The sequence below is a fragment of the Thalassophryne amazonica genome, chromosome 19, assembly GCF_902500255.1.
Source record: "Thalassophryne amazonica chromosome 19, fThaAma1.1, whole genome shotgun sequence".
Classification (NCBI taxonomy): Eukaryota; Metazoa; Chordata; class Actinopteri; order Batrachoidiformes; family Batrachoididae; genus Thalassophryne; species Thalassophryne amazonica.
The window spans coordinates 44924394-44938804 of record NC_047121.1 but is presented as its reverse complement, the minus strand read 5'-3'; the positions used below and the strand labels follow the sequence as shown (position 1 = coordinate 44938804).

Below are 14411 nucleotides of genomic sequence, written 5' to 3'. Positions count from 1 at the left end.
GGATGCTTAAAGCAGACCAAAGCTGACCGTTCATTACATAAGAACAAAACAAAGAGTCACACAGTGAAGAATTATGGCTTGGGGTCGGGTGACAGCAGCATATGATTCATGGCTTGCCGTGCCGCTTTTGTCTTGTCCTCCTCGTGGTGGGACCATCCACTGCTCATAGCCAATGTTATTTTACAGCCTTCAGACCTCCGTCTGCTTTAAGTCAGTCGGCAAGGTCATTTCCTGTGTCGTCGTCTTGTCACACCAAGAGACACAACCGGAGCGTCACTATTGCTTTGATTTATCTGCAAGAGAATACTTTACCTTCAACTGAATTGAATAAAAAGTGAGTTAGGAGACGAGAGGCTGGTGTTTGAAGCAGCAGAATATGTTCAGAGGAAGAAAACGTGTCAGATTAGACTGTTATCACAATCCTACTGTAAAAATGTTAAAGCTATTCTTTCTGTCAGAGCCTCAATGGCATGACTTACTTTGATATAGCCAACTTTTAAAAAGTATATACAGAATTGGGTTTCTACAGTATTACCATTTCTTGTTTGCAAATCAATGCCTGAGTAAAATGTTTAATTTATAAATGCAAAGTGTGGCTGACGTATCACATCCTGAGCACAGTGCTGTGTGGCAGGTGGATCATGAACCCAGAGAACTCCCAGTTTTATGATGATGGGAACCCAATGATGACCCAATGACCAATTTTGGTTGTGATTCTGTCCTGGTACAGTGTGGACCAGGTGCTGGGATGTTGTGGAGCAGTTTTAACGACCTCAATTTTGCAGGTGATGCTGTGATCTTTGTGGAATTGAGGATACCCTGATTGCAGCACTTGAGATACTGGGTGAGGAATGGAGTGTCTGGGTTTGGGATTGCTCTGGATCCAGGTTTTTAATAACTTCCTGGGCTCAGCCATCAGTGGTGTCCCTGTATGTTTTGAAAGAAGCAACCTTGTGGAGATGTTAACTCCTCTCAGTAAGTCCTCTCAGTCTTGTTTCTGAGGCTGCCAGACAGAAGGTCTTGGTGCTTCTTGTCTTACTGTATGGTTGTGAGACTTGTACGCTAACCAGTGACTCAAGATCCCTGGACATCGTGTTACTATGTCTCTTTGGAGGATTCTTGGGCACCACTGGAATGAGTTTATGTCAAACGAACAGTTACTTACAGTAGTGTCAGAATAATAGTAGTGATATGTGACTAAAAAGATTAATCCAGGTTTTGAGTATATTTCTTATTGTTACATGGGAAACAAGGTACCAGTAGATTCAGTAGATTCTCACAAATCCAACAAAACAAGCATTCATGATGTGCACACTCTTAAGGCTATGAAATTGGGGCTATTAGTAAAAAAAGGAGAAAAGGGTGTGTTCACAATAGTAGTAGCATCTGCTGTTGATGCTACAAACTCAAAACTGTTATGTTCAAATTGCTTTTTTTTTTTTTTTTAGCAATCCTGTGAATCACTAACCTAGTATTTAGTTGTATAACCACAGTTTTTCATGATTTCTTCACATCTGCAAGGCATTAATTTTGATGGTTTGGAACCAGAGTTTTGCTGGTTTACTAGTGTGCTTGGGAGGTCATTCTCTTGCTGAAACACCCATTTCAAGGGCATGTCCTCTTCAGCATAAGGCAACATACTCTTCAAGTATTTTGACATATCCAAACTGATCCATGATACCTGTAGGCGATATATAGGCCCAACACCATAGTAGGAGAAACATGCCCATATCATGATACTTGCACCACCATGCGTTCACTGTCTTCACTGTGAACTGTGGCTTGAAGTCAGAGTTGTGGGGGTCGTCTCACAAACTGTCTGCGGCCCTTGGACCAAAAAGAACAATTTTACTCTCATCAGTCCACAAAATATTCCTCCATTCTCTTAGGCCAGTTGTGTTTCGTTGGCAAATTGTAACCTCTTCTGCACGTCTTTATTTAATAGAGGGACTTTGCGGGGGATTCTTGCAAATAAATTAGATTCACACAGGCGTCTTCTAACTGTCACAGCACTTACAGGTAACTCCAGACTGTCTTTGATCATCCTGGAGTTGATCAATGGGTGACCTTTGCCATTCTGGTTATTCTTCTATCCATTTGATGGTTGTTTTCCGTTTCTTCCACGCGTCTCTGTTTTTTTTGTTGTCCATTTTAAAGCATTGGAGGTCATTGTAGATGAACAGCCTATAATTTTTTGCACCTGGGTATACGTTTTCCCCTCTCTAATCAACTTTTTATTCAAACTACACTGTTCTTCTGAACAATGTCTTGAACGTCCCATTGTTCCTCAGGCTTTCAAGAGAAAAGCAGGGTCAACAGGTGCTGGCTTCATCCTTAAATAGGGGACACCTGAGTCACACCTGTTTGTTCCACAAAATTGACGAACTCACTGACTGAATGCCACACTACTATTATTGTGAACACTCCCTTTTCTACATTTTTTTTACTAATAGCCCAATTTCATAGCCTTAAGAGTGTGCATATCATGAATGCTTGCTCTTGTTGGATTTGTGAGAATCTACTGAATCTACTGGTACCTTGTTTCCCATGTAACAATAAGAAATATACTCAAAACCTGGATTAATCTTTTTAGTCACATAGCACTACTATTATTCTGAACACTACTGTATGGGGACTAAGATGAGGCACATCACATTCATTGTGAGAAACAGCTGCAACATTTTGGACATGTGGCATGATCTCTGGGGGAAGGTCCACTAGTCCTAGGTCCACAGCCCTAGGGTCCAGAGGGTCCTAGGGTCCACAAGTCCTAGGGTCCACTAGACCTAGGGTCCACTGGTCCTAGGTCCACTAGTCCTAGGGTCCACTAGTCCTAGGTCCACTAGACCTAGGGCCCACTGGTCCTAGGGCCCACTAGTTCTAGGGTCCACGTGTCCTAACCTCTTTGTATTATTTGATGGTGTATAATTACAACCCAAAACTGATGTTAAAGTTTCACAAATAATGTAAGACTTTCAAAGAACCAGATTCAGTTTTGTTCAATTTACAAAAATAAATATATGAGGGTCTGTTAGAAAAGTATGATTCTGTTGACATACACCATTAATCACCTTAAATCTGTGTGATTGAAAATCATCAAAAAAATGGTAATTCACCATATTAAATGCTTTTTTTAATTGTCACACTTTTGTAACAATTAAACTATTTTAGTACAACATATAGCCTACCATAAATGTAAAAACACTTCATGCTCTCCTTAATACCACTTGACTTGGGGACTTGTGGATCCTAGGACTCGTGGACCCTAGGATGGTTCATTTCGGTAGGTGGGGGTTGCCTAGGCTTATTACCATCCAGGCTCAGGGCGTTCTATAGTATGGTGGATGCACAGAAGGCGTGGCACCAGTACAGGCTCCCAGACCTGATCTAACCCGATGCACTTGAAATCTGTGAATGAACTGACGGAATATTTCTCTCATTAATGTTGGAGTATCATCAAGTATATGGGATAAATGCAAAAAGCATATGTACATTTTGATTTAATAGTTTTGTGGCCACACCCCACATGGGGTACATGCAGGGGGCGGCAGGGGTGGGGGGTGAGGGAAGTTTGTTCCCTAATAGTCCTGTCTTTTTATTGAGCTATAATTCCAGAAAGATATCTGCATATTTTATTTCTACATTCCTTCATATATAGAGAGAAAAAAAAAACATGTATGCGGTAGTATGACCTCTGACCCAGAGATGTTTTCAGAAAGTGTGTTTTTCTTGAGCACCAAAGTGACCTTTTTGAGGTAAACGTCTGTCCACCATGATATATGAATAGTGATGTTGTTATCAGCGTTGGTTAGTCAGCTGAGGCAGCGGTACAAAAACATAGATATGACTTTGAACCTTGACCTTTTTGTTCATAAGCCGGCCCTGCTGTGGACATTTGGACAGAGATATACGCACACATTAAAATGGCCTGGTGGCTTCCACACTAGTGCTGGGGGGTGGGGTGGGGGGGGGGGGGGTTATAAATGGAATCTGTGCGGTTTAGAATCTGTGTCTTGTTGCATCAAACAGCAGCTGAGGGGGACAAATGGTCAGTGTTTGCTTGAGGTGCTGCTGAATATGTCTGATTTAAGACAAAAAAAAAAAAAATACACACATAGAACATTTTAGAATTATTGGCGAAAACTTGAGAACATGTTTGTGTTTCTGCAATTCCTCAGACAAAGTGTTTGGATATTGGGGGGGACTTCAAAAATGATGAGGATTAAAAAGAGCTCAACAATAATGAAGACAGCTAATCCACACCACGTGTGCTCTACACACCAAATAAATGCACAAATGGTGGTTTCTTTTTACTAATATCTTCTAAGTGAGTTCATTATGAAGTCATTCACACCAAACAATCACACATTTTCATACCGATATATGCTTCAGATCATTCATCTTGACTTCTTGATTGTTGAGACATAGAAGAAAAGGTGTTTTTCACACCGAGATTTCCTTGACCTTTAACCAAACCACTCCCAAAAATCTAATCACCTATAGATAGCTGGAAAACTATATTCCCACCATGTTGAAGGAAATCCATCCAGCTGGCTTGGAGTTATATTGTCCACAATCATACGCATACGCCTTTCAAAACAATGCCGCTTTGCTGCCTTGCAGACATTCAGGGTACGGGGAATGCAGAAACCAAGTAGTCACACAGATCTCAGGGCTTTAAAGTAAAACTCTGTGTTTTATGGTTAGTCTCAGTCTTTCTGAGGCTGTTGATGGTTTAGATCCTGTGATCATGTTAGTGCTATTACATCACCTTTAATCACCTCCCCAGTGGTGACCAGCTTCAGTGAAAACATCTACTTTGACATTTAGGAGAATGAAAGTATTATTATGTCAGTGTTAGTTGTCACGTCTCACCACTGTCCACCATACATGGGGCGGTAAGTGGGCTGTCCATTCGGGAGTTCCCTCTCCGGCAACAATCCATTCATGGAGCGGCTGTTGTCAATGGAGCAATGGGCTACCAAATATGGAGAAGGGGGTCGCACTGTGCACTCCCCTCTCAGGGACCCTAGTGAGGGGTATAAAATAGCCTGAACTGACCTGTCACTACCCCTGGTTGACAAAAACCTGTGGCCTGGTGCTGATCTGGTGAGTACACAGGCTGAACAGAAGCGCGACAGTGAAAGTCCAACAGTGGATCTATTACAGAAGGACGGATAAAAGTATGTGACGGGAGGAGCGGCGGCCTCATCAGCTTCTTGGCTTTCTTTTGCAGAATGTGACCTGCGATTATGGCAATGCTAAACACATATTAAACCTTAGTGTAACGGAAATAACACCGCAGTGTTATTTTAGTCGGTTGTTGTGTTTGTGAAGATAACTCTTCTAGAACAAATGGGATCTTGCAGGGCAGGAGCTAACGTGCTGCACGTGTGTGTGTTGCAGAGGTGACGCCATGTGCGACGACGAAGAGACTACCGCCTTGGTGCGATAACGGCTCCGGCCTGGTGAAGGCTGGCTTTGCCGGAGATGATGCACCCCGCGCTGTCTTTCCTTCCCGTCGGTCGCCCCGTCACCAGGTAACCCGTCTGCAAACACCAAAGACCTTGTGGACTTTTTTAAACTTATAAATATCCACTTTTGCAAATTTTGGATTTGGCAAAGATCCAGAATTTGCAAAAGTGGATATTTATAGGTTCATCAAAGTCCACAAGAGTTAGCTTCCTGGCTTGAAGCCTGGAGGTCATAGTTCTCTTGACTCTTGCTCCTCAGGGTGTGATGGTCGGTATGGGCCAGAAGGATTCATACGTCGGCGATGAGGCCCAGAGCAAAAGAGGCATCCTGACACTGAAGTACCCCATTGAGCACGGTATCATTACAAACTGGGACGACATGGAGAAGATCTGGCATCACACCTTCTACAACGAGCTGCGTGTGGCCCCGGAGGAGCACCCCACCCTGCTTACCGAGGCCCCACTCAACCCCAAAGCCAACAGAGAGAAGATGACCCAGATCATGTTCGAGACTTTCAATGTCCCCGCAATGTACGTCGCCATCCAGGCTGTGCTGTCGCTGTACGCCTCTGGGCGTACTACAGGTATGCTGGAACTTTCAGGAACCTCTCTGATGTTTATGATTAAATAAGTGTTCTTTGTTCCTATGCTCATCTATAGTCATGAGCATTGGGTCATAACTGAAAGAACTATATGCAGGTTCCACAATTGTAACCCGCAAAATGGGTTTCCTCAGTAGGGTGGCTGGCATCTCCTTAGAGATAAGGTGAGAAGTTCAGTCATCCATGAGGAGCTTGGAGAAGAGCCACTGCTCCTTCGAATTGAAAGGAACCAGCTGAGGTGGTTTGGGCATCTGGTAATGCTCCCCGGGTGCTTCCCTAGGGAGGTGTTCCAAGCATGTCCATCAGGGAGGAGAGCCACGGGGAAGACCCAGGACTAGGTGGAGAGATTACATCATCACAGTGGCCTGGGAACACCTCGGTATTCCCCAGTCAGAGGTGGTTAATGTGGCCTGGGGTAGGGAAGTTTGAGGTCCCCTGCTGGAGCTGCTGTCCCCGCAAGCCAATTCAGGATAAGCAGTTGAAGATGAGTATGAGTAAGTGTTCACATTTTTGTAAATGCTTTCAGGTATCGTCCTGGACTCCGGTGATGGTTGACTCACAATGTACCCATATATGAGGGTTACGCACTTCCTCACGCGATCATGCGTCTGGACTTGGCTGGCCGTGACCTCACGGATTACCTGATGAAAATCCTGACCGAGCGTGGATACTCTTTTGTCACAACTGGTGAGTTCTGCACACCAGGAATAAAGACCTGTTGATGCTGGTGCACTTTTTCATCATTGTGTGCGATAATTTGATCCTTCCAGCTGAACGTGAGATTGTACGCGACATCAAGGAGAAGCTGTGCTATGTTGCTCTGGACTTTGAGAATGAGATGGCCACTGCGGCCTCCTCCTCCTCGCTGGAGAAGAGCTACGAGTTGCCTGACGGTCAGGTCATCACCATCGGTAACGAGAGGTTCCGCTGCCCAGAAACCCTCTTCCAGCCCTCGTTCATCGGTACGTAAAGATCAGGAAATCATACACTACTGCATCCTGATCAAATGTTACAAACAACTGAAAATCTTCAGTTGAACTTTTCTTTGAAAATCATCTTACAAATTGTTTGAAAGATATCCTGACCGGCGCCTGGAACTTATTATTAAAACATTAATTGATTGATTAATTGATTAATGAGGTTGAGCCTAGAGCGGGGCCACAGGATCAATTATCACTTCAAAGAACACACACACACACACACACACACACACACACACACACACACACACACCACACACACACACACACACCACATGAATGACTCTGTGAGAGTGGGTGTTCATAGTGCACACAAACTGGCTAGAAGTTACTGTCGTAGTAATGGGTGGGACTTTTCATCTGACAGCTGCTGACAGGAGCTGCCTGCTTCGCCACCTGTTACGACAGCTGAAGATGGTGTCGAATGCGCGCTCTGCTTCAGGTGGGGTTTAAACTAACTTACTGTGTCTGTGCAGGCATGGAATCTGCCGGCATTCATGAAACCACTTACAACAGCATCATGAAGTGTGACATCGACATCCGTAAGGACCTGTACGCCAACAACGTCATGTCTGGCGGCACCACCATGTACCCGGGTATTGCTGACCGCATGCAGAAGGAGATCACTGCGCTGGCCCCCAGCACCATGAAGATCAAGGTAAGTGACTCAGTGCTGAGGAGCACAAAACATCTGCACGAGAAGAGTCTCATCTGAACACACGTGTGCTTGCGTTTAGATCATCGCTCCGCCTGAGAGGAAACTCCGTCTGGATCGGAGGCTCCATCCTCGCCTCTCTGTCCACCTTCCAGCAGATGTGGATCAGCAAGCAGGAGTATGATGAGGCCGGTCCCTCCATCGTGCACAGGAAGTGCTTCTAAGCGCCACAAAAACTATTCCCGGCCTGCACCTCTAAACGTGCACGTGGATGTCATCAACAATTTTGTTTACACTCAAGTGCAATTTATATGTGGATATGTACATGTTTTTAAATAAACAAAAACCAGGACTTGCTACACGGCTTCTCCTTCATTTGTTTTCACAGTTCCAAAAAAAAAAAATCAGTCTGTGTCCTTTCATCACGTGATGAGTCAAGGTTTGAATTCAAAAAGATTACGGTGAGCAGAAAGGATTAACCACCTCAGGAGAAATTAACCTCACAGAGCCTCACTGAGTGAAAACACCACAATCACGTGATCAATAATCCCCTGGTGGGCAAAGATTACCGTACCTTTATATAACTACAGAGCTGTCTGCTCAAAGCAATAACATCAACAACATTATTATTATTGCTGTTAGAGTGTTAACAACAATAACAGCAATAATAATATACTGGCCTGTTGCCCGTGAGGATCCACGGGCTCTAGATTGGGCAGTGTTTACAAAATAGGTAGCTGACATTTTTTAAGGGTGGTAATAAATTAACCAGTGAGTTGGAATGGTGTGTGAGTCCAGAATGTTTTTAGAACCTTAGACCTCAACAGTTTTTAGAATAGGAACTCAACCCTTTTACTTCCTGTTAATTATGTATTTTTTAATGTTTATTTACTGCCTTAATGTTTTTATATGTGTTTATGTTGTTGTTATCATATACACACTGTAATTATTATCATTTATATGTATATGTATATGTCGCGGACATGAATGAGCAAAGCACTTCAGCATCTCACCATGTCATTTAGGTCTTTCAGACTTTTTTCTGCAAATGCTTCTGGGAGCATTAGCATGGCTAAAAACCTTCAGCTTCTGGGGAGCTTCATCTCCCAGACCCCCCCCCCCCAACTATGGCCCTCTTAACCCCCTGCCATTTTAAGCATTTTCTTTATTTGCATCTCACATGCCTGGAAAAAGTTCCTCACCATCTCATTTAGGTCCTTCACACCTTTATTTTCAGTAAATGCTTCTGGGGAGCATTAGCATGGCTAAAAACCTTCAGCTCTCCAGACCCCCCTAACTACAACCCCCTTAACGTCCTGCCATTTTAAGCATTTTTCTTTATTTGCATCTTCTCACATGCCTGGAAAACGTTCCTCACCATCTCAATTAGGTCCTTCACATTATATTTTCAGTATAATTTTGTTTCTGTGGTCAAAGTAAAATAATGTAAGCATCCAAAATAAAACTAGGATGCTTAGAAATACCGCGCTGAAAATTCCTTACGCTTGGGAAAATTTTGAAGAAAGCATTAAATTTCATGTGCGTGTTTGTGTGTGTGTGGGGGGGGGGCTGTATATGTAGCCCTGAGATTGAGATTGACTCCTGCAACATGTCTGTGATGTTGGAGCAAACACTTCATTTGTGTTAACTCAGTCCACCCATCTGTAAATGGGGACCTGGGAACGAACCTGTATACCTATATCCTGTATATGGGGGGTATAGACTGTCACCTGTTTTATACTAAAGAATCTGAGGGTAAGCATCAGTGGGCCTTCAGATCTAATAAGACTTACTGTATTTTCCAGAGTATAAGTAGGAGGTGGTACTATTTTGCAAAATTAAACAATGTGGTGTATTCCCCCAAACATGGGGACGGTTATTACGAACAAAAAAAAATGTATATCACTAATTAACATCACTTTGAGCAGATGGAATCGGTTAATCAGTGAAATTACCTGGTGGAGTGGGTGGTTGTAAAGAAAGCCTGCACCCTCTCGGCCCTTTCTGGAATCAGTTGAAGGCCTCTGGACAAATCATTTGGTCAATGATTTGCATTTTCTTGTTCATAATAACTGGCTCCATATTCTTAAGGTGGTATTTCAAAATGTTTGTACTAACACTAACTCTGAGTACAAGTCACACCTGTTAAAAAATTTCCCTTGAAAGAAAAAAAAAAACATACATGTATGTTTTCCTCTGTATTTTCCACTGCTTAATTTGGGATATTGTGCCTTGTTGTAGTGTAAGTTAATACAACACAAAATAATCACTCATTTTACTGAATTAAAATCGTACTTAATGATTACTGTTATTATAATTACTTGATTTCACCATGTGAGTTGGACTATCTTTCAGGTTCACTGTGACATGAGGGCTTACTTTTTAGATCACACTTGAATGTTTTGTTGGGGTTCTTGAAAAGATGGAATTTTTCTCCTGCAAACTTTTTTATGCTTTGTAGAAAGCCATTAGGTATGTAGCCTTCAAATATACTTTATGTCCCAATTAGCATTCTTTTATCACAGATAATAGAACGGGAAATTTCAGCCCTAAAATAGCAGCATGTCTCCGCCCTGGCTGCTGTTTATCATCACTGCTGACAAATAAAGCAACGCTCATTAGTACAGTTATGTCTGATCTCTGCTGATCTGCTATTAGCACCTGACTAATGTGCCACAGCGGCTTTTGAATGTGGTGTAACTGGGCAGTCTGAGCTTACGAGGGCACGATGGTTATTGCTTAACGTTGCTGTTTTATCGTGCTTTGGCAGCAGCAGGTCACATTTCACTCAGATAATCTGGCATTATCACTGAAGTGGCGCAGCTGATGATATAATGACTGATGCGCCATGTGCAGACCAGCTTTATCTTGTAAACTCTGTTTTCATTAGTTCTGTGTGCTTATCTCGCCGTTTGGCTTTTGTGTAGCGTTCTGTCTGACATTAGTTGCTCTTCTTTTCCTCACAGACAAAGATGGCCACTTGCGACTCGTGTTTCTGGTGCATCATCTGGCTGGTGGTGCTGCTGTGCTTCGGCTGGCCCCTCAGCATCACCTTAGGAGGTCTGTACGGCCTCGTCAGCCCCCTCACGACCTGCCTTGGCCTGGACCGACTCTCTGACCTGCTCCTGGAGGGGGCCAACCTGGGCCGGACGTGTGCGATGAACATGAGGCACTGCAGGCCTTTGTGCTGAGATCAGGACCTGAAAACAACCAGATCAAGACTTAAAGTGTGACCCTTCAGGACAGTTTATGTCCTGATGTGATTAGCAACTTGTGGTAATATGGAATTAACAGTGGATTTGACACTTGTATGGGCTAGTGGGGAAGGAAATAGGCTTTGGGTTCACGGTCTGTATTTGCAGTTTAATTCATGATGACAATGCACGGAGAAGATAAGAAGGAAAATAACTTAACAATGGTGACGCTTAGCCTTGTAAATGTGTGGAAACTTCTAATGCAATTAAAACTGCTGTGACCCCATCTGTTGTTGACGGATTTATTTCATTCATGTTGAGAAATTTAGAGGTGAAGGTGAATTTTAAAAAAGAGATGCTGCATAAACAGATTTAGGTTTCTTTTTGCAAAAAAAATTATTTTTGTTTCAGTACCCAGGCGCTGAATCCTGCTTTGATTTTGTCAGTGGTTACTGTGTCTTGCATCAGTGGATCATAGGTGTCTCCAGACCGGGGCTTGGTGGTGCTCCAGTTAGGGGTGTCGAAAAGGGGAGAATAAAGAGGAGGATTCAAGGGCCCCATGATTGACAGGGGCCCAGAGAGGCCCCTAATACAATTAGAATACTGACAAAATAAGTTGGGGGGTGGACCAATAAGATTCTTTACATGGGGCCCGAAATCCCTGGCGGCACCCCTGCTCTAATACAAACAAAGCAATATATATCACTCTTAAACACTTTTTTTTTTAAACAAACGTACCGTGCATCCGAAAGTATTCACACTCTGCACTTTTCCACATGTTCCATATGGATATTGATGAGAATTTTGAGGGGAAAATAATTTACTCCATTTTGGAATAAGACTAACATAACAAATGTGGAAAAAGTGAAGCGCTGTGAATACTTTTCAGATACGCTGCATACCCCTTGCAAACAACAATTTCAGGGTGGTAGGGTTGTGAGACAAAATATAAGATTTTAGCCAACTCAGTCTACTGGAGAATGAGTTTACCAATATTTAGTTAACTAAAACAGTTCAGATGACTAAAACTAAATGACATTTTATTCTATGTGACTAAAATCAAATATATGCTGTCAAAATTAACACTGGTGTTCAGCATGTCTTTCCTTTGATGCACACTCTACAAAATTACAAAATATGTTTCAAAATGTTCCTGAATAGTGTTTCAAAGTTAGCCATCACTAATTTGCAGTACCAACAAAAGTTTTGGTATTATCCCCAGCCACACATTCGATCTATTCTTTAATTCTGGTTTTACATTCCTGGTCTGTTGTATATGTCATCTACACTTTTTGCTCAAAATGTACACTTCTACCAGTGCAGATAGTCACGCCTCCATCAATGCAATGCAATGGATACATAGTCCCTTATGAAGATGTTAGATATTCAGCTGAAGTGGACTGTGGAATTTAGGATGTTTATGTCTTTGGACTGTCATGTGCCTTTGCAAAACAAAACTTGACAAGTTTTGAACCGGTTCAAAAAGATACATTAGTGGTCAAAGAAGCCCTTTCCCCCTCTTACAACAAATTACACACACTTGGTCTCCTTTTCCGTCCAATGACGAGGGGAATCCCAAGCAACAGCCTCATTTTCAGGTCAGACGGGAGGTTGGATGTCATCCAGGATTCATTTGGGTTCAAGTCCTTAAAAATTGCCTACCTCAAATATTGAAAGCCTTGAAGATTAGTAAATTCTTTTGGCCATCGTAATACATTAAATATGGATCTGTGTGTTGATTTAGGACCAGCTTTATGCTGGATATCCTTGACACAACTCCACATTAACTGGAGGAATGGCCAGTCTTGAACCAGGACACTTCTGGTTTGGAAACAAGCAAACCTAACCCAGTGAATTCTGCAACGAACACTGGGAGGATTCTACAGTAGATAGTATAATATATGCTACCAGGTTTATCTCAGTGTGGACAAAGTGATGTAATTATCTGGTGCTCAAGCTACCTGTCCTGTCAAAACATCTGGTTTAAGATTCAATCACCGTAATGCAATATTGTGCAAATTTTGGGTCGTCCAGAGTGTGTAGATGCTGATAGTGGTAACAAATCTGATGAAAGACTGGATGAGATGTTTTAGATTGTGAAATAGTGTCTACAGACCAACTTCACAAAACATACAATGGGCCTCATGTATCAAAGTTGCGCACTTGTGCGTAAATTTACGGTGTAAATTTGAAGGACACCAAAGTTGCCGTGACGTATCAAACAGTGCGCACCTGCCCATTTCAACGTACGCCTGACGTGACCTTGATAAATGCGGCAGGGTGAAAACAATCTTAATTATAATAAACACGCCCATAAATATTCAGACTCCGCTTCAGACACACCCTCATTTTACGACATGGAAGCTAGGAAGACGGCAAAGAAAAAGAACTCCACCAATCATGACGCGTGCCAATAGAGCGTCAAAAGCGTCCGTCGTATCAGTTGTTTTGTAGGGTAATCAAAAAAGTGTTACAGTGGCCCCTCGTTTATCGCGGTGAGTTACTTTCTAAACATAGCCCGTATATGCGAAACCGCAACGTAGTCCGCGTTATTTTTTACAATTATTATAGACGTTTTAAAGCTGTAAAAACCCCTGTAAAACCACTTTATACACTTTTCCTCAATCAGACATGAACTTTTCTCACTTTTCTCTCGTGTGTAAACACTCTCAAAGTTCAAACCTAGTAGAAAAATAGACCAACTGTTTCAGGCCCCAAACATTTGTATTGAGAAATAAAAATAAAACGTTTTCCTATAAAAATTATGATGGCTTTTAGAACTAACCAATTTAAGTTTTAACGATCAACGGACACATAAGAAATTATTAATGGTGACTGACAGTATTTCACAGTTCCTCTGAGCGCTCCTCTTCGTCCTGACGGCCGCGCCTTTTTCCACTCACACCTCGCATGCAGTGGTCTGTTTCCGTGTGACAAACACAGTTAGTGAGTAGTTGTTAGCGCTCTTTTTTCTTCTGGGCGAGAAGATTCTTATAAACAGACACGCAGAACACTGTAAAAAAAAAGGCATGCAAATTTGGACTAAATACTCCGCGAAACGGCGAGGGCGCGAAAGGTGAACGGCGTTATAGCGAGGGACCACTGTATTCTCTTTTCACATGTCAATAATTCTTGACGTGGATATTTGCTCGCGCAATTAATAAGACAAGCCTAATTTTTCGGATTTCTTTATTCTTAAAATGTATGTATTGTTTTATTGTGACAAACGAATGGAGACGACAAAACCTGATTGCAGCACGGGCGAAGGGAATGACAACACTACAGTTGTAATTATCAATTCCACTGTCTAAAACGATCACACCACATGAAGTTAAGATCAGCACTGCTCGAAGTCTGGAGAAAAAGGCGAGCAGCGCTTTCTTTGGCCACGGATCGTGCTCGACAGACCAGCAATCCTGCAAAAGCGGGATTTGTATTGATTATTATGTAGTATAATCAGGAAAGTGTTATTTATGTAACATATGCATTGATTTGTATAATGGCAC

General features: G+C 42.5%; 1 pseudogene; it reads left to right on the top strand.

Annotated features, from left to right (window-relative positions):
• The first annotated feature begins 5401 nt into the window (after nt 1–5401).
• On the top strand, nt 5402–8070 carry LOC117531757 (annotated as a pseudogene).
• The last annotated feature ends 6341 nt before the right edge of the window (nt 8071–14411 follow it).